This window comes from Panthera uncia (genome assembly GCF_023721935.1).
Source record: "Panthera uncia isolate 11264 chromosome A1 unlocalized genomic scaffold, Puncia_PCG_1.0 HiC_scaffold_17, whole genome shotgun sequence".
In the NCBI taxonomy this organism is placed as follows: Eukaryota; Metazoa; Chordata; class Mammalia; order Carnivora; family Felidae; genus Panthera; species Panthera uncia.
The window spans coordinates 76,886,062-76,911,242 of NW_026057577.1; the positions used below are offsets into that span (position 1 = coordinate 76,886,062).

Consider the following 25,181-nt stretch of genomic DNA (forward strand, 5'->3'; position numbering starts at 1 on the left):
TGATCAGGATAAGCAAGAAGCGTATTAATGAGAAAAGTCAGCTTTTCGCCACTAGACAGCCCAATCTCTTTTATTTGGGGGGGGGGGGCGGTGATATCTAGTTTAAAAAATTATTCTAAATTAATTTATTTTGCCTATGTAAATATCCATAAAAGCTACACAGATTTTTTTCTATATGTATATTCATCAGCCTTCTGTTACTTTTGTTTTCATCCTTAATAATCAAATATAATAAGCTTACAACAGAAGGGTGACCTTCACTTTAAATGCAAGATACAATTTTGAATCTAGTATAATTTCTGGAACAGGATAAATCCCATCATAACCATTCTCAGTTCTTCCCCATTATCTAACCCATGGTAGTTTATTATCCTTTGCATTTAGTACTTGATCTCTATTTAAATGTGAATGTCCTTAGAAGATACAATTCTTAAGTGCTATTAGTCAAATATTCTTTAATTTATAATATTCATTTGCAATGTCCTGTAAAACATCTTTTAACTGCTACTAGTCAAATATACCCCAGTTTGGAATGGGTATTTCACTTGCTCACAACCAACATTTTAATTGTTTATAGACTCTTAACCCCTTTAGTTCTATAATACTAGCTCTTGCTACTTTTTTGTATTGCACAGACCCATGAAATGTCAAAATAAACAGACACACTATCCTACACATGTTTTGGGAAATCTTTGTTGATCTACGTGATAACATGGCAATATTTTTTTGTGTGTTCTCCCAGTGGTGAGGGGAGGAACTGAATGGTAAGAAGAGAGTAACTATCAGGCTAAATACTACCCCAAACTGCTTTTCCATTGAATAGTGATCACTTACTAGATAATTTTCTATGTTACTATTTAGAGAGTTTGTTGTTTAAGGTTATAATTTCTTTAATTTTTGTGAACTTTCTAAATGCCTCTCTTGTATCTGATTTAGATAGAATTTCTTCCTCCTGTCTTATTATCTTTCTTTTCTTATATTTCCCAGTGTAATTACCCACTTAGTTCTTCTTGAATGCAACTCAACTTCCTTTTATATAATTTTAAATTCACCATAATAAAAGCAAAGGAGAAAAAGCAGTATAAATTGTTCAAGGTTGAAAAATTATTAGTATATGTGTATATATACACATACACACACATACACACACATCTCTGTAATTGCTTTTATAGTTATAATAGTATACAATGAGTATCTCTGGAAAATATTGTTTCAGTGTACATAATTATAACATGGAACAGTCCTATGTAAATTGAAATTTGTGAAGCAGTCATTTTAAATGATTCATTAATGTTTATTATTTGAAGATTCTAAAGAAAAATACTATTGAGGTCATTGTTAACTGTTAAACTGGTAAGCATTATTAACTGGTAAAGGCCACAGAAGATGTTTGTTTTCTTGCAAAATGGATTAAAATTAAACACACACAAGGGCTCCTGGGTGGCTCAGTTGGTTAAGCATCTGACTCTTGGTCTTGGCTCAGATCATCATCTCATGGTTTGTGGACTTGAGCCCTGTGTCGGGCTCTGTGCTGTCAGAGTAGAGCCTGCTTGGGATTCTCTCTCTCTCCCTCTTTCTTTGGCCCTTTCCAGCTTTTACTTTCTCTCTCTTTCTCAAAATAAATAAATAAACTTAAAATTTTTTTAAAAAAATAAAATACACACAAACACATACACACACAGCGAGTCACCAATATTTAAAATTTTTTTTTTAAATACCATAAAACTTGTTAATACCAAACTCACCTACTCTGGTAGTAACAATTAAGTAGAGTTAGGTAGTTTCATCTCTCCCTTTAATTTATTTTATTCCAGAATTTTTTATTCATTTATTTACTTGGTCCCTACATATATTTGAATTTGTAATACTTCAAGTAAATAATTCTGTTCAAGGATACACATTTTATGATTTACCTGTTTAATGGATTGAAATATTGATAATTTTGATAAACAAAGCCTTTATGAGCTAAAATTTTGATCGCTGAGTCTATGGATGCCTGCCTACTCTGTCAGCAGGAAAAAGTTGTTCTGGGAGAATGAATCAATACATATTTATTGGAGGGAGCCTGTGGGAATAAAGAAATAATAATGAGTCTAATTCACATCTGACCTGTACCTCATTTTACACCTCTTGTATGACCTGAATGCAAAACTACCTTTGACTGCATGTGTTAGATGGAGATATGAAGAAAGTAGATTGGATTTATTCACTTATAATTTTTTTGACAGAGAAGTGAACTTATACGGAATTCTCAGGGGTGAATGGATTATTATATATTTTTTTAAATAACATTTCTGGTGTGTAGAATTCCTTTCGGGACTAACCTAGAACCCATGAAGATTTTGAATGTGTGTCCTTGGTATTATAGACACTTGTCATATGTCTGTTGAGGTGAGCAGAGGTGTTTGGGAAGTTGGTGACTCTTATCCATGGATGTTGAAATCCTTCTGAAGATGAATTTACCCATAGGAAGCCTCAGAACTAGCCTTATATCATGGGTTCTCTGATGACAAATGGTAGCTCACATGTAAAAACACGCTTCAAATGAGTAAATTCAACTACTCACTTAATTTCATGGTACACTTATTCCCAACCTATAGGTAAGGGGTTAAAGAGGGAACCAGAAGCCCACAGGAGACTTTGAAAGCCATTTATTACTATTATCTTCTTACTTTACTTATTAAAAAAAACAGTTAATGTGTTATGAAGTGATTTGTATAGGGTATTGATTTGTAGAGGAAAAAAACCTTTCCTTCCCTTCTAGGTTCTTTGACTGGTAGATTAATGGGAGAAAAACAAATTTAATTATATATATATATATATATATATATATATATATATTTATAAATATATGAGGCTAAAAGAAATGACCAAAGCTGGAACCTTTTATACCTTTTAGGCAATGAAAAAATAAATTTGTGATGAATTGGAAACACAAAGAATTTTGAGCTTGGAATATTCCTTGCTGTCCCTAACTCTGATGATAAAGTTGCCTTCTAACTCCTGATACAGGTAGGGTACCTTTTGTTTCTTGCTTTCAGCTGAACAAAGGAGCTTAGAGTGTCCTTCTTATACCCGCTGTTTTTTAAATAACTTTAATTTAAAATAATATGTCAAAGTAGTATATTTTGGGGTGGGATATTTTGCTTCTCTCATACTCATTTACTCATTAGACAAAAAATATTCCTTGAGTACATACTATTTGCCAGACATTATACTTGGCACTGAAGATACAGCAGAATACAGCACAAACTCCTCCTCCTTTTGAGAAGTTTAATTTCTACATGCAGAAAGATATGACAAAAGGAAAGAAAAAGAAAAAAATTAGGTAATTACATATTGTGATTAGTGCCGTGAAGGAGCAACAAGGTGATATAACAGGGTAATAAAGGAGCTGTTCTTTGAACAAGATGGTCAGAGAAGGGCTCTCTGAGGAGGTGACATTTGAAGTGAGACTTGTGGAATAAGAGGGAGCTATGAACTGGGTAAGAGCATTGTAGGCTGAGAGAATAGCAAGTACAAAGGGCAAGAAGTAGTGAATGGCTAGGCAGAAATGTCAGAAAATAAAGAATACAATGGAAGCCATTATATCATGCATAATAAACTAAGCAAAATGGAAGATACTGTATAATAAGGTATTTGTTGAAAGCAAATTTCTGAATTATTTATACCAAAGTCTGGGAAAGCAAACTTATTTAGAACATGTAATATTACTTTTAGGTAGTGCTGCTTGTCTATTTAAGGCTTGACCTCATGAATTTAAACAGAGACTTGTCAGTGTGGTTACAATGACTATTTTCAGCTGAGTTGAGTTATACAGGCTTTAGACAACAGAAATATATACTTGAATTCAACCAGGGCTGAGGTTTTGCGAACGAGTACGGCAGAAGGAGAGAAAATAAGACTTGTAATTACTGTACTTAAAAACTAATGAAAATAATGATGAACTAAGATGATAATCTAATATGGAAAAAAGGGAAGGGAAAACATAAGAGGACAGATGCATTAAGATAAAGTCTACAACCCTGTGGGATGAAATTTCAATACAATATACTAAATTTAAGGGGCTGCCAGAGAAAGTAAGCTGGAAAGGTGATAGGTAGTACTAAGAGAGTGAGTTACTTACAACTTGGATTTGGGGGAAAATACGTTAATGATTGTGCAGGATGCAAAATTATTATGGGAATGGGAGACTAATGGGAGATTGAATTGAAGTGAAACCAAATTTTGCTAGAGATGAGAAAAACAAGAAGTGCAGAAAGTCTAGGGTTTTAGATAAATTGTCTGTGTGACTACTGGAAGTCACTAAGAATAATAGGAGTTAAGTGTGGATTACACAAATTGAGCAGGCCATTAATTAATGACAGTGAATAGGTGGTCTGTAGATGACAACAGGAGGCGATGAAGATAACACTGATGACATAAATAGATTGTTTGTATATGTAAAGGGGAACCAAAAGGGATAGTTTCCTTCACTGACAATGACTTACCTGACATGCCAAAGAAAAATAGACTTCTCTTGTGACTGCTTGCTGGAGAAGGAGTGATCTCTCCTCAAAGGCTCAAAAGTGATCATGAAGTGATGAGAAGACTAGCTAGTTACTTAATCTTAAATTGTTATAACCAAAGGGCAAAGAAATAATATTTTTTTAGTAACTCTAGATCGCAGATACCTTCTTATTTAAGATTTTTTTTCTTATTTTATATGAATGTGAATTTCAAGTAACCTTAATCTTATTTTTATTTTTGTTTAAACAGTATATTTTTCACTCTTACTTCACACAACCTCTAAAATGGCTTCAAATTAGCAATTCAAGTTTGCTGTTACAGTATTTCATTTTGATTATCTCCTAATCCAGTATATGAATTTTACTAGTTAGCTTTATTAATAACAAGTGACCCTCCCCAAATCACAGTGGTTTACTATAACACACATTTATTTCTTTTTCATAATAGATGTCAGTGGCTGTGGTCAACTTCTATGGCTCTGCTACATGTCTTCTCATTCCAGATTCCAGCCTCAAAAAGTGTGCCTTATTTGGGACATCCAAAAAAGAAGAACTCTTGATGCCTCCTAAAGTTTCTGTATGTTATGTTCCCTCACATTCCTTTGGCTAAAGCTTGTACTGTGGGCAAGCCCCAAATCAATGAGATAGTACCATGGCATATCCTTCAGGAGGTCTCTGTGTGCCCCATGTTCATAAATTAGGCGAGGTAAGGCCCTTACCAGGAAAAAAAAGCAAGAATTTAGCACCTAAAATAAATCCTACCACTGGAATGTAGCACTGAGATCTTAACACAAGATAAAACATTATAATAGATAGATCCGTTAGGAAAATAATCATTAGGAGATAAATCTGTACTGGGCAGATAGACATGTTATCTGCCACGGATAGAAATACAAATGCTGACAGTCTGCAGGGTCCAAAGGGAGAGGAGATTTAAAGAAAGAATAAATGTCAAGAATCTTTCTGTAAAAATCATAGAAAATAAAAACAGGTGAAGCAATGGGAATAGTACTGTTAGAAAAGTTAACTAGTCCATATTCCTAAAACGCTCACATAATAGCAATTCTATGGTAAAACTTTCATGATCCTAGTGTCTGACCACCAAATTTACTGACTCAAATATATGATGATGTTCCATGTGTCGAAGGGTAGGCTCACATTATTAATAGCTAATAGCTTATTTTATTCATCTCAGCCTAGGAATGGTTTTGCCAATGAACTAAATGTATTTGAAGCCTGATGGCCAAAGCTCTCTTTCCATAGGACTGTGATTGGGTAGGAACTGCCAAACTTATAGCTCAGGTTTCTTTTCTGTACTATTTCTGGTTTACTCTTTACCCTTTATGATTGGCATATTTATTCTTTAGTATTATTAATCCATAGTCAGGTTACATTTATGTCTTCATGGCTATGTAGCTATTGGGTCTTCTTCATATAACAACTGTGTCTCTGCTCTTTAATTTTAAAAATTCTCTCAGGAGGCAACCATTACTAACTCCACTCTAAAAAATTTAGAGGGTGTACTCCACTATAATTCCAGAGAACAAACATGACACACATATATTCCTGAATCTCAATCTTGGAGACAGTTTTCCCTTAATTATATCACCTCAATAAGTTAATAATGTTTACATTTGAAAGGCAGATGTAAAAACTCTGAAATATCAAGCCAACAACCCAAAATATCTGATCAGGGGAGAAAGAAGTAAACAAAGGAACAATTAGCTGAATAGAGGTGTTCACAAAAGCATAACAATGAGTTTAGTTACTCTTTCTCATTGTCTAATGTGGACTGTGGGGAGAGTCATTTTAATTTTATTGATATAATTTACATTCATTGAAATGTACTCTTCTTAAGGGGGCAATTTGATGAGTATGGTAAAATCCGTAAGTTATGACTGGCACTCTGGTCCAAGCATAGATCATTCCCATCAGCCCAGAAATGCCTTCTGTACTTTTTTACTTTCTCTGCCTACCATATGTAATGATTCTTTATCATTTATCTCACTGTAGATGAGTTTATCCTATTCTTAAGCTCCATGGGAATGGTTATATAAAACCATTAGTAGCTTCTCTTTCATGACTTAGTTTTGAGAGTTTTCAATATTTTGTTTATTGATAATTTGCATTATCATATACCTTTTCTTCCTTTTTTTAATATGAAATTTATTGTCAAATTGGTTTCCATACAACACCCAGTGCTTATCCCAACAGGTGTCCTCCTCAATGCCCATCACCCACATTCCCCTCCCTCCCACCCTCCATCAAACCTGAATTTGTTCTCAATTTTTAAGAGTCTCTTATGGTTTGCCTCCTTCCCTCTCTGTAACTTTCTTTTTCCCCTTCCCCTCCTCCGTGGTCTTCTGTTAAGTTTCTCAGGATCCACATAAGAAAGAAAACATATGGTATCTGTCTTTTTTGTATGACTTATTTCACTTAGCATAACACTCTCCAACTCCATCCACATTGCTACAAAAGGCCATATTTCATTCTTTCTCATTGCCAAGTAGTATTCCATTGTATATATAAACTACAACTTCTTTATCCATTCATCAATTGATGGACATTTAGGCTCTTTCCATAATTTGGCTATTGTTGAAAGTGCTGCTATAAACATTGGGGTACAAATGCCCCTATGCATCAGCACTCTTGTATCCTTTGTGTAAATTCTACCCTTTTTCTTCTTTTGCTTTCAACTTATCTTTGCCTTTATATTTAAGGAGAAATTATTGACAGCCTATAATTAAGCCTTGATTTTTTTTAAATCAAATTTTATAATTTTTCATTTTATTTAGAGTTTTTAGTCTAATTTTTTTAAAGTCTGTTTGATTTTAACCAATTTTGAATATACTTTGGTTTAGGTATATTAATTTTATATTACTTTTCTACTGGATTAATTATTGTGCTTCTTTTCTTTCTTTCCTGTCTTTCCCACCCTCTTTTAGATTATTCCAACATTTTTACCATTTCATTTTATTTATATATTTAGACATATTTCTATTTATTACTTTCATAGATTGGTTGCTATGCATGTTAGAATGTTCATTTTTTTGAAGTACAGTTTGCATACAATATTATACTAGTCTCAGGTATACAACATAATGATTTGATAATTCTATACATTACTCAGTGCTCACCCTGATAAGTATAGTCACATTATTATAATATTATAGAGTATATTTCCTATGTTGTACTTTTTATCTCCATGAAGAGGATTAAGAGTTAGAAATGTTCATTCATAAAGCATATTATGACAGTTCATTAAAATGTAAGAAAATTACAAGTATATACTTCTATTTATTACCACTGTGCTTTTGTCATATAGTGTCCCTTTGAATATATAATAAACCACACAATACACTGTTATTGTTTTTGTTTCAATTGGTAGACATTTAAAAATTTTAAGATAGTACAAACTGAAAATATTTGTTTATATTTATCCATATGTTTACCATCCTCTTTAGTATTTTATGCAAATATGAATTTCCATGTGGCATTGTTTTTCTTCTACCTACACACTTCCATTAATATCCTCTGTAATTCAGGTCTGCTGGGAACATGTTCTTTTCACCCAACTTTTGGAAGGACGATTTTGCTTGATATAGAACACCTATGGGATAATATTTATTGTTCTTGTTCCAGCACTTTACAGATGTTATTTCATTGTATTTATTTCCCTCTCTATCTTTTTAATGAGAAGGCAGCTGTGATTCCTATATTTGTTCCTACATAAGTATGTGTCTTTTAATATTTCTCCAGCATTTTGTTTCTTATCTTTAATTTCCAGCTGTCTGATTATTATGTATGTAGGAGTTGTTTAACAAGCTTTCTGGATCATAGGCTGACGTTTTTCACATAGTTTAGCAAAGTTTGGGCCATCATTCTTCAACTGAACTCTTTTTCTGACCCATTTTCTTCTTTCCTCTCCTCTGAAACACTAATGACATGTATCATATCAATTGCTATTTTAACACTGGCCACTGAGCCTGTTTTATATTTTTCTCCCAACTTTTTTTTCCTCTTTATTCTTTAGGTTTGATCATTTCTATTGGACTGTGTTCAAATTCACTAACATTTTCTCATGCTATATCTAACCTCCCACTAAGCTTGCTCATTAAATTTTTCATTTCAGATATTTGTTTGTATATTTGTGTTTCCATTTGGTTCACTTTTATAGATTTTCATAGCAGTTCTCAGAGTCCCCATCTGCTCCTTCATCATGTCCAATTTTCTCCGTAACACCTTTGTCATATTTGCTTTAACTCTTTTAAATTCTTTTTGATAATTTCTGTATCTGGCTTATACTGGGCTATGTTTCTATGTGCCCTTTTTGCTTAACTGTGGGGTTACATGTTTTGCATGTCTCATTTCTTTTTATTGTAGAGCAGCTAGTGGGGATAGATAATTTATTATAGGAAGCCTTGGATGTGTTATAACTCCAAAATCTCCCACCCTCACATGACCTCCATTAGGTCTTATCCTGCAGCAGTTAATTACCTTCTGTTGGGTCTTTTTAAGACCCCCTGAGTACATGCACAGTTCTGTCCTCATGCTGTAATGTGTGGGAAACCACATGTAGAATTCTGGGGCTACTGCTTTGCATATTTCTACCTCTTCTGTTACTTGTCCTGAAATTCCAGCTGATTTGCAGGTCTAGAACACAAGTATCTTCTCTGCAGTTCAGCAAACTCTGTTCTGTTTTGCTTTTAAATTCCTGCATTTCAATCCAGAACATGGAATACATTCAGAACTTAATGAGAACATGAGACTAGCCCTAAGCATTTCCCATCTATTAGAGATCACATAGTGTTAATTCATTTCATCTAAGAAGCAGAAGCCAAGGCAGGATTAGACTTGCAAGATATACTAGAGGAAGGAATACAAGGAAGCAGCCAGAGGAAGCAGGGAGAACCATCAAATTCGTGCAATGTTACACCTCTGAAGGAAGGCGGAAAGGGAAAAGGGCCGAACAGGAAATGAAATCTCAGCCTTTAGTACAACTATGAGGGTTTCAGTCAAGTGTATGGAGAATCCTTGAGACAAAATTTCCCATTAGAGGGCATGAATATTTCTGCCCTAATTAGTAATTAGTTGGTAGTAGCCCGTAGGAAGTGTGGCCTTGGCAGGAATGGGGTTGTAAATTCACAGTGTAGTATCTGGGGTCTTCTATCATTTATGCTTTCTGAAGCAGGATGTGTCAACAGTACATTTTCATGGCTCTTGTCACTACCTATCCCCACCTACTCCCTGCTCCAGATTCACTTCTCTACACATGTTGGAGAAGCGCTTCTTGTAGGATTCTCAAGGGCCTCTCTTTCTGGGAGGAATCTTAGAAGGCAGTAGTTAATTAAAAAATATATAGCCCCTGTCACTGCAGATGGTCACAGGGCTATATCTTAATACTCACTGTCTCTCTCTCCTTCTCTAACCCTCAGCTATCATCTTTGAAGGTCTTGGTAGCTTACTTAGTGGTTTGACCCAAACCTTCATTCATGAGTGTTCTGACTCCGTGGTAATCATAATCTTCCTGGGACAAGGTTGCTGCATGTGTCTCTTCACACTTACATTAGAGGGATGAAGTAACAGGAAGTATCCAAGTATGTCACATGAATTCCACATTTAATCCTCCTGCCTCTAACATGTATACCATCACACCTGCAAAGGTGTTCTCACCCACTGGAACATCTTTCCAGGTCACCACTAGTGAAATTACTAGGAGTTGGGCCACAATTTGCACTAATGTCCTACCTTCCTTTCAAGATTGTATCTTCTTTGCCTACTGGGTAGCAAGTAAGCCAGTTCCAAATCTTGGATTAATCCTAGTACCTTTGTATTATTTCACATTGCCTGAAAGGTAACCATTTCCATAACTCTCTAGGAGTACCCATGACAGCCACTCCAATTTTGTCACTCATTATAACAATTGCACCCAATTTGCTTCTGATGGTTAGATGCTGCCTTTGACCTCTATATTTTCTAGATTCTATCATCCCTCTTACCTTCTGAGAACACAGTTCTATAATAGCACTTATTATTATAAATGCTATGAGCCCTACCAACAGAAGACAGTTGCCATTGATTGTCTCAAGGATGATGGTGTTTCTTTTACTAGTGTGTTCCTATTGTTTTTATAATTGGGGTGTATTCCAGGTTTTACCTTAGAATGCAGTTCTAAGTTGTCTAGCCTTACATAGTATATCCAGTAGCTTGGTCACTTTTGTGAATTTTTTAAATTCCTTTTTTTCATGTCTGCCATGGCAGTTTTGGCTTTTCTACTTTACTTATTATTGGCTATCATTTTCTCTAAGCTTCCAAGAATCATCTTGAAAGTGTATTAGTACTGTTTTCTGAGGTCTTTGTCAAAGTCTCAAATCCTTTATAATGGGATAGTTCTTCCTTATCAATTAAACTAACAATTCCTTATCCAATTTCATGTTCTACCTTTTTTGATGTAGGACTCTCAGGATGTAGTCCCAAGCATATTTTCCCAACTCCTTCAAGTGTATATTGGCTAGGTCCTGCAGAACCCACTAGAAGTTTATTGGGAAGTGACCTCAGGTTCCTTTGGGGTCTATAGTCCCTTATCTCCCTTAGCATCCCTCACACTTTCCCAGTTTAGAGACTAAATGAGGAGCTACAGCCAGGTGCTGAGGGGTGTTCATGATGTCCCATGAAGCAGTGATCACTGCATCATTTTCAAGCAGTGAAGGCATACCAACCCTTTTTATTTTTATTTTTTTAATTTTTTTTTAATTTTTTTTTCAACGTTTTTTATTTATTTTTGGGACAGAGAGAGACAGAGCATGAACGGGGGAGGGGCAGAGAGAGAGGGAGACACAGAATCGGAAACAGGCTCCAGGCTCCGAGCCATCAGCCCAGAGCCTGACGCGGGGCTCGAACTCACGGACCGCGAGATCGTGACCTGGCTGAAGTCGGACGCTTAACCGACTGCGCCACCCAGGCGCCCCCCAACCCTTTTTAGAAATGCCAGAGGATTCAAGGGATCTGGAGCTATTGTTTATGAATTCAGCAACCCAGATGTTCCCAACTCAAACCTAAAGGGTCTCACTCTTTTCAACCAAGAATCTATCACTGGCACATCCTTTGTTGGAAAAACTGACAGTTCAACCTTCTCTGGAAGGCTCTCTGATGTATTATAATTAATTCCTGGGCCAAATTCTCAGGGTTTTTTTTCCTGCTTCCAGTTGCATGAGATAAGAGTATCTTTAGTAAGCTGCCATAGGGGCCCTCTGAATTTCACATTTCACCTCCAATTGGTGATTCATCACCCACAGCCTTCTATTGGTCTTCTCTGATGCATCAAAGTCACTCAGTAGGAGATATCTTATGTAATTTCCTTCTAATGCTTCCCTCAGCTACTCAAAATCCTGAGATACTGCATTTGTGAGTACATTCATTTGCACCAGCATACCAAACCAGTTTACCACAGGTGTTTTAACAAATGCACTGGTATAATTGAAGAGCTCCACCTACTGCCAGTTATGAAGTCCTCCTTGCCAATTTGTTCACATGGTATTCAGCTTCATGGTCCCATATTAAAACTATATACTTAGACTATGACTGACACTAATTGTCTTAAGTCAGGATTTATGGAAAACAGACTCAGATGGAGATTTCCATGTGGGAAGTGTTTTGGTCTGTACCTTCAATATCAGCATTTTGTAGGAGTAAAGGCACTAGAATTGGACAAAGAAAGAAACAGAACTTCAAAGCAGTTACATGGATGAATGTATGTGGTGTCCTGGGAAGCAGGGGAGTTAGGATGCCCCTTAGCAGTGGCTTTGCCTTTCGATGAAGGAGCCATGACTATATACTCCTGTTTTGACAATGGGTAGATTTCTACTTTGGGATGGGATATGACCTAAGTATAGATGCTTTCTTCAGCTAAAGGGAATTTCTAGAGAGAGTTAGCTACTGGCATTCTCAAAATGTGGGAGAATTGGTTTCTCAATCCTTTTTTTTTCTTAATCTATATGCTTTTATTCTTTTTTATAATTTTAAAGTTTTTTAAAATTTTTTTTTAATTCTGTATTTATTTTTAAATTTACATTCAAGTTAGTGCATATAGTGCAACAATTATTTCAGGAGTAGATTCCTTAATGCCCCTTACTCATTTAGCCTATCCCCCCTCCCACAACCTTTCCAGCAACCCTCTCTTTGTTCTACATATTTAAGAGTCTCTTATGTTTTGCTCCCCCCATTTTTATATTATTTTTGCTTCCCTCCCCTTATGTTCATCTGTTTTGTATCTTAAACTCCTCATATGAGTGCTGTCATATGATATTTGTCTTTCTCTGACTGACTAATTTTGCTTAGCATAATATCCTCTAGTTTCATCCATGTAGTTGCAAATGGCAAGATTTCATTCTTTTTGATTGCCAAGTAATATTCAATTGTGTGTGTGTGTGTGTGTGTGTGTGTGTGTGTGTGTGTGTGTACACCACATCTGTTTATTCCATTCACCCATCAGTGGACATTTGGGCTCTTTCCTTACTTTGGCTATTGTTGATAGAGTTGCTAGAAACATTGGGGTGCATGTGCCCCTTTGAAACAGCATACCTGTTTCCCTTGGATAAATACCTAGTAGTGCAATTGCTCAGTCGTAGGGTAGTTCTATTTTGATTTTTTAAGGAACCTCCGTACTGTTTTCCAGAGTGGCCGCACCAGTTTGCATTCCCACCAGCAGTGCAAAAGAGATCCTCTTTCTCTGCATCCTTGCCTACCTCTGTTGTTGCCTGAGTTGTTAATGTTAGCCATTCTGACAGGTGTGAGGTGGGATCGCATTGTGGTTTTGATTTGTATTTCCCTGATGATGAGTGATGTTGAGCATTTTTTCATGTGTCAGTTGGCCATCTGGATGTCTTCTTTGGAGAAGTGTCTATTCATGTCTTTTGCCTATTTCTTCACTGGATTATTTATTTTTTGGGTGTTGAGTTTGATAAGTTCTTTATAGATTTTGGATACTAACCCTTTATCTGATATGTTGCTTGCAAATATCTTCTGCCATTCTGTCAGTTGCCTTTTAGTTTTGCTGATTGTTTCCTTTGCGGTGCAGAAGATTTTTATTTTGATGAGGTGTCAATAGTTCATTTTTGTTTTTGTTTCCCTTGACCCTGGAGACGTGTTAAGTAAGAAGTTTGCTGCGGCCAAGATTAAAGAGTTTTTGCTTGCTTTCTCCTCAAGGATTTTGATGGCTTCCTGTCTTACATTTAGGTCTTTCATCCATTTTGAGGGTTATTTTTTTGTTTTGTTTCGTTTTGTTTTCTTTTGTATATGGTGTAAGAAAGTGGTCCAGGTTCATTTTTCTGCATGTCACTGTCCAGTTTTCCCAGCACCACTTGCTGAAGAGAATGCCTTTATTCCATTGTTTATTCTTTCCTGCTTTGTCAAAGATTAGTTGGCCATACATTTGTGGGTCCATTTCTGGGTTCTGTATTCTGTTCCATTGATCTCAGTGTCTGTTTTTGTGCCAGTACTTTACTGTCTTGATGATTACATCTTTGTAAAACAGCTTGAAGTCCGGGATTGTGATGCTTCCAGCTTTGGTTTTCTTTTTCAAGATTGCTTTGGCTATTTGGTCCTTTCTGGTTCCATACAAATTTTAGGATTGTTTGTTCTAGCTCTGTGAAGTATTGTGTTATTTTGATAAGGATTGCATTGAATATGTAGATTGCTTTGGGTAGTATTGATATTTTAACAATATTTTTCCTTCCAATCCAGGAGCATGGAATATCTTTCCGTATTTTTGTGTCTTCTTCAATTTCTTTCATAACCTTTCTATAGTTTTCAGTGTTTAGATTTTTCACCTCTTTGGTTAGGTTTATTCCTAGGCATTTTATGGTTTTTCATGTAATTGTAAATGGGATCAATTTCTTGATTTCTCTTTCTGTTCCTTCATTATTGATATATAGTAATGTAACCAATTTCTCTGCATTGATCATATATCTTGCGACGTTGCTGAATTCATTGATCAGTTTTAGCAGTGTTTTGGTGGAATCTTTTGGGTTTTCCATATAGAGTATCATGTCATCTGCAAAGAGTGAAAGTTTCACCTCTTCCTGGCCGATTTAGATGCCTTTTATTTGTTTCTGTTGTCTTATTAAGGAGGCTAAGACTTCCTTTACTGCGTTAAATAACAGTAGTGAGAGTGGACATCCCTGTCATGTTCCTGACCTTAGGGGGAAAGCTCTCAGTTTTTCCCCATTGAGGATGATATTAGCTTTGGGTTGCTTGTATATGGCTTTTATGATCTTGAGGTATGCTCCTTCTGTCCCTACTTTCTTGAGGGTTTTTATCAAGAAAGGATGCTGTATTTTGTCAAATGCTTTCTCTGCATCTATTGAGAGGATCATATGGTTCTTGTCCTTTCTTTTATTGATGTGATGAATCATGTTAATTGTTTTGCTCATATTGAACCAGCCCTGCATCCCAGGTATAAATCCTACTTGGTCGTGGTGAATAATTTTTTAATGTATTGTTGAATCCAGTTGGCTAATATCTTGTTGAGGATTTTTGCATCCATGTTCATCAGGGAAATTGGTCTATAGTTCTCCTTTTTAGTGGGTCTTTGTCTGGTTTTGGAATCAAGGTGATGTGGGCTTCATAGAAAGAGTTTGGAAGTTTTCCTTCCATTTCTATTTTTTTGGAAAAGCTTCAAGAGAATAGACGTTAACTCTTCTTTAAATGTTTGGTAGAATCCCCTGGAAAGCCATGTGGCCCTGGACTCTTGTTTTTTTGGGACCTTTTTTATTTCTAAGTCAATTTCTTTACTGGTTATGGGTCTGTTCAATTTTCTGTTTCTTCCTGTTTCAGTTTTGGTAGTTTATATGTCTGTAGGAATTTGTCCACTTCTTCCAGATTGCCCATTTTATTGACGGATAATTCCTCATAATATTCTCTTACTGTTTTATTTCTGCTATATTGGTTGTGATCTCTCCTCTTTCATTCTTGATTTTATTTATTTTAGTCCTTTCCTTTTTCTTTTTGATAAAACTTGCTATGAGTTTATCAATTTTGTTATTTCTTTCAAAGAACCAGCTCTGGTTTCATTGATCTGTTCTACTGTTTTGGTTTTCTGTTTTTTGTTTTTTGTTTTTGTTTTTGTTTTTGTTTTTGTTTTTTTTGTTTTGATAGCATTTCTTTCTGCTCTAATCTTTATTATTTCCTGTCTTCTGCTGGTTTCGGGTTTTATTTGCTGTTCTTTTACCAGTTCTTTAAGGTGTAAGGTTAGGTTGTGTATCTGAGACATTTCTTCCTTCTTTAGGAAGGCCTGGATTGCTATATACTTTCCTCTTAGGGCTGTCTTTGCTGTGTCCTAGAGGTTTTGGGCTGTGGTGTTTTATTTTCATTGGCTTTCATGTACTTTTCGACTTCCTTACTTCTTGGTTTGCCCATTCATTATTTAGTAGGATGGTCTTTAGTCTCCAAGTATTTGTTACCTTTCCAAATTTTTTCTTGTGGTTGATTTCAAGTTTCATAGCATTGTGGTCTGAAAATATGCACACTATGATCTTCATCTTTTTGTACTTGTTGAGGACTGATTTTGTGTCCTAATATGTGATCTATTCTGAAGAAAATCCCATGTGCTCTAGAGAAGAATGTGTATTCTGCTTGTTTAGGATGGAATGTCTGAGTGTATCCGTTAAGTTCATCTGGTCCAGTGTGTCATTCAAAGCCATTGTTTCCTTGTTGATTTCCTGTTTAAATGATCTGTCCATTGTTGTATGTGGGGTGTTGTAGTCCCCTACTATTATGGTATTATTATCATTGAGTTTCTTTATGTTTGTGATTAATTGATTTATATATTTGGGCACTCCATATTTGGAGCATGAATGTTTACAATTGTTAGGTCTTCTTGGTGGATACATCCTTTAATTATGATATAATGCCCTTATTCATCTCTTGTTAGAGTTTTTTTTTTTTTTATTTTAAAGTCTAGATTGTCTGATATAAGTATGGCTACTCTGGCTTTCTTTTGTCGACCATTAGCAAGATAGACGTTTCTCCAACCCCTTACTTTCAATCTGAATTTTTTTTTTAGGTCTAAAGTGGGTCTCTTGTAAACAGCATATAGAGGGATCTTGTTTTCTTATCCATTCTGTTACCCTATGTCTTTTGATTTGGGCATTTATTCCAGTGATGTTTAGAATGAGTACTAAAAGATATGAATTTATTGCCATTATGTCATCTGGAGAGTTGGAGTTTCTGATGTTGTTCTCTGGTCCTTTCTAGTCTTTGTTGCTTTGGTCTCTTTTTTTTTTTCTTTGTGTTTTCTCCCCTCAGAGAGTCCCCCTTAAAATTTCTTGAACTCTTTTAATTTTTGTTTGTCTGGGGAAACTTTTAATCTCTCCTTCTAGTTTGAATGACAGCCTTGCTGGATAAAGGATTCCTGGCTGCATATTTTTCTGATTCAGTGCATTGAATATACCCTATTGATGGTTGGTTGTTGTTGAATCTAATGGGAGTCCTCTGTGCTTCCTGGATTGTGGTGTCTGTGTCTTTCCCCAGGTTTGGAAAGTTTTCCAATATGATTTGCTCACATAACACTTCTACCCCTTTTTCTCTCTCTTCATCTTCTGGGACCCCTATGATTCTAATGTTGTTCCTTTTTAATGAGTCACTGATTTCTCTAATTCTTAAATCGTGCTCTTTTGCGTAAGTCTCCCTCTATTTTTTCTGCTTCATTATTCTCCATAACTTTGTCCTCTATATCACTGATTCATTGCTCTGCCTCATCCATCTTTGCACCCGTGGCATCCATTCGAGATTGAAGCTCAGTATAGCCTTTTTTATTTCCCCCTGACTAGTTTTTACTTCTTTTATCTCCACAGAAAGGAATTCTAATCTATATTCAACCTCAGCTAGTATTCTTTTTATCATGATTCTAAATTCTGGTTCAGGCATCTTGCTTGTATCTTTGTTGATTAAGCCCTGGCTGTCATTTCTTCCTGTTTTTTCTTTTGGGGTGCATTCCTTTTTTTGTCATTTTGAAGGAAGAAAATAATAAGGTAAAAAAAATTAAAATTAAAAACTTAAAAGCAACCACACAAAAATATCACACCAATGATCTAGGTCCTAGGTGTGTTTTGGTCTGGTTGTTGAAAGGATCTTGATAGATTAGAGAAAAAAGGGAGTGATAAGAAAAGAAAAAAAAGGAAAAAAGGAAGACGTTTGAAAAATTGAAAAAATGAAATAGAACAAAATGGAATGATAGAAGTAAAGTAGAATTTGAAAAACTTACAAAAACATAAAAAATGTAGAAGAAAATTAAAGAAAATTATTCTTAATAAAAAATGAAAATAAAAATAATTTTTTCTCTTTCTGTATTCAATAAACTAAAAGAAAAGAAAAAGAAGAAAAAATTTAATAAAAGACCAGTGAACAGGAATTATGATTGAAATTATATCTGGTTTCCTGTAGAAGTCAAGCTTGAAGCACTTTATAGTCTGTAAACTAAGCAGATGCATAAATGAGTTTGTCAAGAACACGGTTGGCCCTGTTGGGCAGGGTTTTCCACTAGATGGCACTGCTTAGCTTACTGGGGTAGATTGCTGATGCAAGTTTAGGAGTGCATGCACATGCGTGGAGGGGTGAACATGGTGTCTCCCAGCTACCCAGTCTCTGGTATCAGAACTCTGTCCTCTCCATGACTGGAAATCAAGCACCCCTCCTTTTTCTCTGGCTTCTGTCCACTCCCTGCTTCTACACTGTGACCAAGCCATTAGGCTGCCAGGTGGCACCTCCCTCCTGTGTTTTCTCTCAAATGGGGCTGTTTCCCAACTCCTCACTTCTGAAGGACTGTGGCTTTGATCTGCTCAGACCTTCTGGGTAGGGTCTCACTGAGCAATGGCCAGGTGCCCGTCTGCCCCCAGGAGCATTCCCAGGACAGTGCTGCTGTCAATGCTCAGAGACCGTGGCTAGGTGCTACACCCCCTCACACCCCTGGAAAAATTTCCCACAACCTTATAGCAGCAGTGTTTTAGGGATTATGGTAAATCACAACATGTATCTGGCACCAGCCTTCCCCCTTAACGTCCATGTTCCAGCACCAGCAAATGTGGTTGTTCTCCAGGGTCCACAGGGACCTTTGCCTGTGGGGTGGCCACATAGCCTCTACCAAATGTCCTCCCAGCAGGGAAACTGCCTCTCCCCATGTGGCCCATGGACCCCTTGGGCCTCGCTCCCTGCTTCTGGGGATTTGCCCTTTCCATTAGAGCACCACCAGGTATCGAGCTGTGGAGTTTCAGTCTCTGCACTCCACCTGTTTCTAGAGTCTTAATGGAATTTAAACCCTTTCCTTTCTCCTTTCTCCCTTTTTTTGTTCAGTCCCTTGCATACTCTTTCTTTTCTCTCCAGCTGCTTCTGAGCGGGGAAGATGCTTTCCCATACTCTCCCCCTGTCTCCATCCTCTCTCCCCAAACAAAAAACATCTCCTTGCCCTCCGCGGCTTCTCTCTCCCCCAGTTCACTTCTCTGTGCCACGTACCTGCTGAGTTCTGTGGTTCAACTTGTGAAGATTGTTGTGTTAATCCTCAAGTCAGTTTTCTAGATGTCCAGGTTTAGTGTTGATCTGGCTGTATTTCAAGGACGAGATACACAAAAAAAGCTTCCTTGCTGTTCCACCATCTTGGCCTCTTCCCTGCGTTTCTCAATCCTAGGGAGAACTCTGAGTTGGCCATCACATTATATGCTACAGAAAGTGATTGAAAAGGACATTGTGTTGGTTAGTCACTGCTTCTTTGATTTTGCATTTAAAATAATTTTAGAGCCTTTTTTCCTTCCCATTTTTACCATAATTTCTGGGAGTATTGAGTAAGTTGGTTCAAGTTTCATTAGTTTTTTTTCTGTACTGTAATTAATATTCACGTAGGTGACACTGTTTAAAGTTACACGTGTTTTTGTTATTTAACATTTCTGTAAGAATAAGAATATATTTCTTACAAGAAATCCAGGAATTTATAGCGGAAATACAGCTTTTTTCTGATGCTTACTATGGCTGACTTCAGCAAGCCTAGTGTCTTTGTAGGCTTTAGAAAAATGGGCTGTTTAATTAATTCTTGGAGGTTTAAAGTAAAATAGAAGTGAAGAAAAGAATGAATACAGTTTTAAGTGGATTTTGTTCATCTTGTAGTTTAAAGCAGCCCATTGTTAATTTTGGAATTCCTTTACAATATTTAACTTCAAGATCACCTTTAATGCCACTGAGATTTACTATCTAAATGAAACAATCAAAATAAGAGACAGTGATGTAAGTAGCAAGCACCTCTTGTCTATTTTCTCTTTGTAGTAAGATAATAAAGCTCAGGTCAAATGATCCAAGCATCACTGTATAGGAGCATCCCATGGCTCATAGCATAAAATCCCAAAGATAATATGTGCAGAATCACACTCTAATACAACAGTAAAAGCCCAATAGTAAGATAATGTATAACATTATGGTTTGAAGAAAGATTATTATTTTTTTTGTAAGATATTGCACATTCAAACATATTGAATGCTCAATGTGGCATTTATTTGGATGGGCAAGGAAAGATTCATATAAATGTTCATGAATGATCACACTGTTGCACGTAATGTTCAGCAACACTTACCTAAATGTTTTCATATTGCCTTGGGAAAATTCATATATAAAGCCTGAATGCACACATTTGAATATATGATTAATGAAAATAGATCTAATTGATATTACTCTAACATGATCTATTCACTCTAATGTTTACATAGGTCTTTGTATTGTTTCCAAATATAAAAATAAGATGTGGTATGAGAGCTTTAAAGATATTTGACAGGTTATTTGAAAGAATGAAGATTTAAAAATGCAAGTGAATTAGGAGCCATTTTATTATTTTTTCATAGATTGAAGAGAGACAGTTTTTGAATGAATGTTTTAGAACCTTGCGAAAATGGGGGTGGCTCGATTAACTCTGAGCACTTGGAAGAGTGCTGTGTTTGACACAAAAGGCACAAGATTCTGCTTTTTTATTTTCCATTTCATCCAGTATGATTGCATAGCTGAACAAAAATTTTCCCAATCACTGGATAAAGCTTTGAGGGTAGAGGATAAGAATCAAGGAAGTGTAGGAATTTTACACATTTTAAGTATCCAGGGATAAAAAAAGACAGTAATCTAGCTGGGGAGAATTCCTCACAAATTACTCTAACTCTTGCCTTGGGACCAATAAGAGAGGTTCAGAAAATGACCCCCCAGAAAACCCTAAATATATATCTACAGATTTACATATATATCTGATTCTGCTTGATTGGGAGTCAGAATAGGAACACCTTTACCAAAGTTTAATTATTTAATTTTTGCTGTGTATAATACTGCTTTCTCTTTGGGAATGTTAACACTGAAGGCTAAGGTTGAAAAATCTCTTACCCTGGTATGATTAAAACTGCTTATTAATTGTCACACTAATTGTAGGGTTTTTACACATGATTCTTTGAAGTGTCTGAAATCATTAGCACTCATGAGTTTTCATAGCTATCTTTATGTGCCACTAATATGTAAGGCCTCTGGGACAACAGTAAACACATAGAGATTTAATAACAGAATACAAAAAAAAAGAAAAGAAAAGAAAAGAAAAAGAAAAGTCCTACTGTTTTCCTTTACATCAGCTTTTCAGTGATTCCCTTCTAATGGATTTTCTATAACCTCCACCCCCTCCTCTTCATTACATCCTATAAAATGAGAATGTCTTTGTTAGTTTATCAAACATTTATTTTAAGTTACCTGTCTTTTTGTCAGTATTTTAATAAGGTGTAAGGGATTAATGTACATGCTATTGTGTCAACTTGGAGGGTGTTTGTGGATAAATGAATATTTCAATTGATGAACTTTGGGGAAATCAGATTGCTCTCTGTAAAGTGGATGGGCCTCATGAAATCAGTTGAAGGCCGGAATAGAACAAAAAGATCAACCTTCCTGACGAAGAAGGAATTCTTTAGCAAACTGCCTTTAGACTTCATCTGTATCATTGGCTCTTCTGTGTCTTGCGCCTGCTAGTTCACACTGCAGATTTTGGCCTCCCCAGTCTCTATAATTGTGTGAACCAATTTTTATATTAAATATCTCTCTGCTCCCCCCATTTCTCTCTCTACATGTATACCTTATTAGTTCTGTTTCTCTAGAGAACCCTAACACAGCTATCATATAAAATTTGGCAGTTCAAGTTAGATAAAAGTATATTTCAGAAAGTTAACCAGGATTGCATTATTTGCTTCTCCCGGTGGTTATATCTAGGTCGTTAAATTCTCTCTGCTTGGATAGCAGAGCTGGCTTAATGGAGAGACTGTATCACTAACTGCATTGCCAGAGAGGGTTTATGACTACACACCAGCCATCTTTCTCAAGATAGTGACAATGAAAGCAGGTTATTTAATATTTGAAATCCCAAAATACCAGCAATAGCAAATGGGGAAGGAAAAGAGATAGAGTTTAAAATGACTATAAATATTAACATCACCTGTTTTAGGAAAAAAGTGACAATATTAGATATAGAATAGCTAGATAGGGCAAAAAACTCCTAAAGTCACTATTAAAGCTTGACTTTTCTTTCACATTTTCCCACTGAATACCTTTCTAGCCAGTAGAATCAGTAAGAATATGCAATGAAACCTTAAATTTTAATTTTTTTTTACATAGTTGTGGTTTTGATTCTCCAAACAAGCAACATACACACTCAATGTATAAAAGCATTTTTGGCTATACAGTGTTGCTAAGGTGTACTTCAAAAGTAGGACTCTGCCATCCTAACACACTGGAAAACTGATACAGTCTTTAACTTCTTATAGATTTTAGAGAAAAATAGTAATTTATCTATTCTGTATTTTTTTCCTCAGAAATGTCCAGAAGTGTTCCTCAGAAAGAATGTGCATAGGTAGCGAGTTTCTCAATAAAAAGCTTCTTCATAAAAACTACATAGAGGACTTATGCTTCCAGGTAAGGTCTTACTTCCTTCCATGAACAGCTAGAAAATTCAACAAAACATTTGTTTTCAGACCATGGGTTTCAGACAACACAGGACTGTGAGAGGAGAGAAACAAGAGTTAACTGTTGTCACTAAGTGTGGCTTTCTCCTTACAGGCAATTTTTAAAATTCTAGAGCATGGAGGACTAACACAAATTACCTAGTTTAAAGTTTGGAGAAGCCATGCTGGCTGGAATATTGGAAGCAGATTGCAAGTGAAGAGGGAGTTACTCAGAGAAAGCTCTGGAAATCTGCATAAGGATCCTTTGGAGTCTTAGGCTCAATACCAATCTACATGTGTAAACTTAAACACCATGAGAGTAGGCAAAGAAAAATTTCTAGGGGTAAGAATAATTTACAGGTAACTGTAAGCCAAACAATTTCTGTACCTCAAAAAGGGCCATAGATCCTTCAAAAACCCAGCAACGACAGTGAAGAAACCTTATTAAAATCAAGGAACATTGTAGAGATGTAAGGCCATGGTTTAGTAATTGTGCTGAACTACATCCCTAGAATAGATTACTCTAGACTAGGGGTAAGCAAACTAAGAACCAAATCTGACCCACTGCCTGATTTTGCAAATAAAGTTTTTTTTGGAACACAGCTCTTCTCACTTATTTACATATTATCTATGGCAGTTTTTGTGCTACAACAACAAAGTTGATTAGTTGAGATAGAAACCATTTAGCCTGCACAACTTAAAATAGATACTGTCTCACCTTTTACAGAAAGTTTGTTGATTCCTCCTGTAACCACACCTGATCAGTAGGACTTTCCTGCAACTCAACAGCCTGTCAGAACAAAGTCCAACATTGTTAAAAGTCAGACAACAAAATTCAGTAATTGAAAATTTATTTTTATTTTTTTAAGTGTATTTATTTATTTTGAGAGAGTGAGCAAAAAAGGGTGAGCAGGGAAGGGCAGTGAGAGAGAGAATCCCAAGCAGGCTTCTTGATGTCAGTGTAGAGCCTGACAGTGGGACTCTGAACTATTAATTATAAGATCATGATCTGAACCAAAATCAGGACTCCAAAGCTTAACTGACTGAGCCACCCAGGAGCCCCAGTAATCAACAATTTAAAGTTTATAATGCCTGTCACTGAATCAATTTTTTTGTTGTTGAAGCCAAGATTGATTGCACCGTGGGAAGATTCAGAGCTCCCTTCTTCTGTAGACACTCAGCTGAATGAGAAAACACAAACATCAAAAACAGGTAGGAAAGACTGAAGACACATTTTTTGGTAAGGAACTCCCAAATCCCAGCTTTAGTTAGGCTAGGGTCCATGAGACCTACAAGACTATGGCACACAAAGGAGCAGTTGCTAGTGAGCACAAAGGCACTCTTCAGTAGACATCCTATACCCTGCCCTGCCTCCTGCCAGCTCAGTATGGAGTGAGCAGGCAAAATGGCCCATCTCCCAGTCTTTCCTGAAAGAGTTACATCTGCCTACTTTGAAAGCACTGCCTAAGTTGGCTTCTAATGTAGCATATATCAAGAAATACTATTTTGTTCCTCATTTTATCTTTAGACTTCAGGGCTTTTGTGATTTTTATTATCATGTATGTGTTCCATAGTTATTTTAATGAAATTTGGAAGATGGAGAATGAAATACCCTTAGAATTTGCCTCACAATTGAGAGATTTACTGTATGTATTTTTGATGTTTGTTTTATTGGAATCATCATTGTCCTAAATTTAGTGGCTGCAGTGCTATATTCATCCTATTAAGAAAGGTTTCTCAACTGAATCAATAAGTCCATGCTTATTCCTTTTAGATTTCCATGGTATGTTGGAAGGGTAATCTGTATGCTTTGGCTGGATATTATTATACAATATTACCTTTAGATCACTTAATACACTTACTTGATTAATTGTATTCAATTTACATTTTAATATAACATTCTTTTTATTATTTTATTTATTTTTTCATCATGATAAGTGCACTCCTTAATCCTCATCCCCTATTCCTCTCATTCCATAATCCGCATCCCCTCTGGTAACCATTGGTTTGTTCTCTCTTGTTAAGGGCCTTTCTTTCTTGGTTTCTCTCTCTCTCTCTCTCTCTCTCTCTCTCTCTCTCTGTTTCTCTCTTTTGCCTTTCCTTGTTTGTTTGGCTTCTTAAATTCTACATATGAGCAAGATCATAATATATTTGTCTTTCTCTGACTTATTTTGCTTAGCATTATATTCTCTAGCTCTATCCATGTTGTTGCAAATAGAAAGATTTCATTCTTTTTATGGCTAAATAACATTCCATTGTGTATATATATACCACATCTTCTTTATCCATTCATCTATCCATGGACACTTGGGCTGCTTCCATTGTTTGGCTATTGCATATAATGCTGCAATAAACACAGGGGTACATGTATCCCTTTGAATTAGTGTTTTTGTATTCTTTGGATAAATACCCTGTAGTGGGGGTAGTTCTATTTTTAAGTTTTTGGGAAATCTCCACACCCTTTCCCACAGTCAGGACCAGTTTGCATCCCCACCAACAATGCATCAGGTTTCCTTTTTCTTCACATCCCTGCCAGCTCCTGTTGTTTATGTTTTTGGTTTTAGCCACTTTCATAGGTGTGAGGTGATATTTCATTGTAGTTTTGATTTGCCTTTATCTGACAACGTGTGATGTTGAGCACATTATCAGACACGTCTTTTTATGTGTCTATTGGCCATCTGTA

At 36.0% G+C, this 25,181-nt stretch overlaps 1 long non-coding RNA gene across 1 annotated transcript; it reads left to right on the forward strand.

Annotated features, from left to right (window-relative positions):
• The first annotated feature begins 2,903 nt into the window (after positions 1–2,903).
• Positions 2,904–23,991, forward strand: LOC125934332 (uncharacterized). The gene is made up of 4 exons (XR_007461324.1): positions 2,904–3,012; positions 4,957–5,085; positions 22,370–22,469; positions 23,623–23,991. It is a non-coding gene; the product is annotated as an uncharacterized LOC125934332 (long non-coding RNA).
• The last annotated feature ends 1,190 nt before the right edge of the window (positions 23,992–25,181 follow it).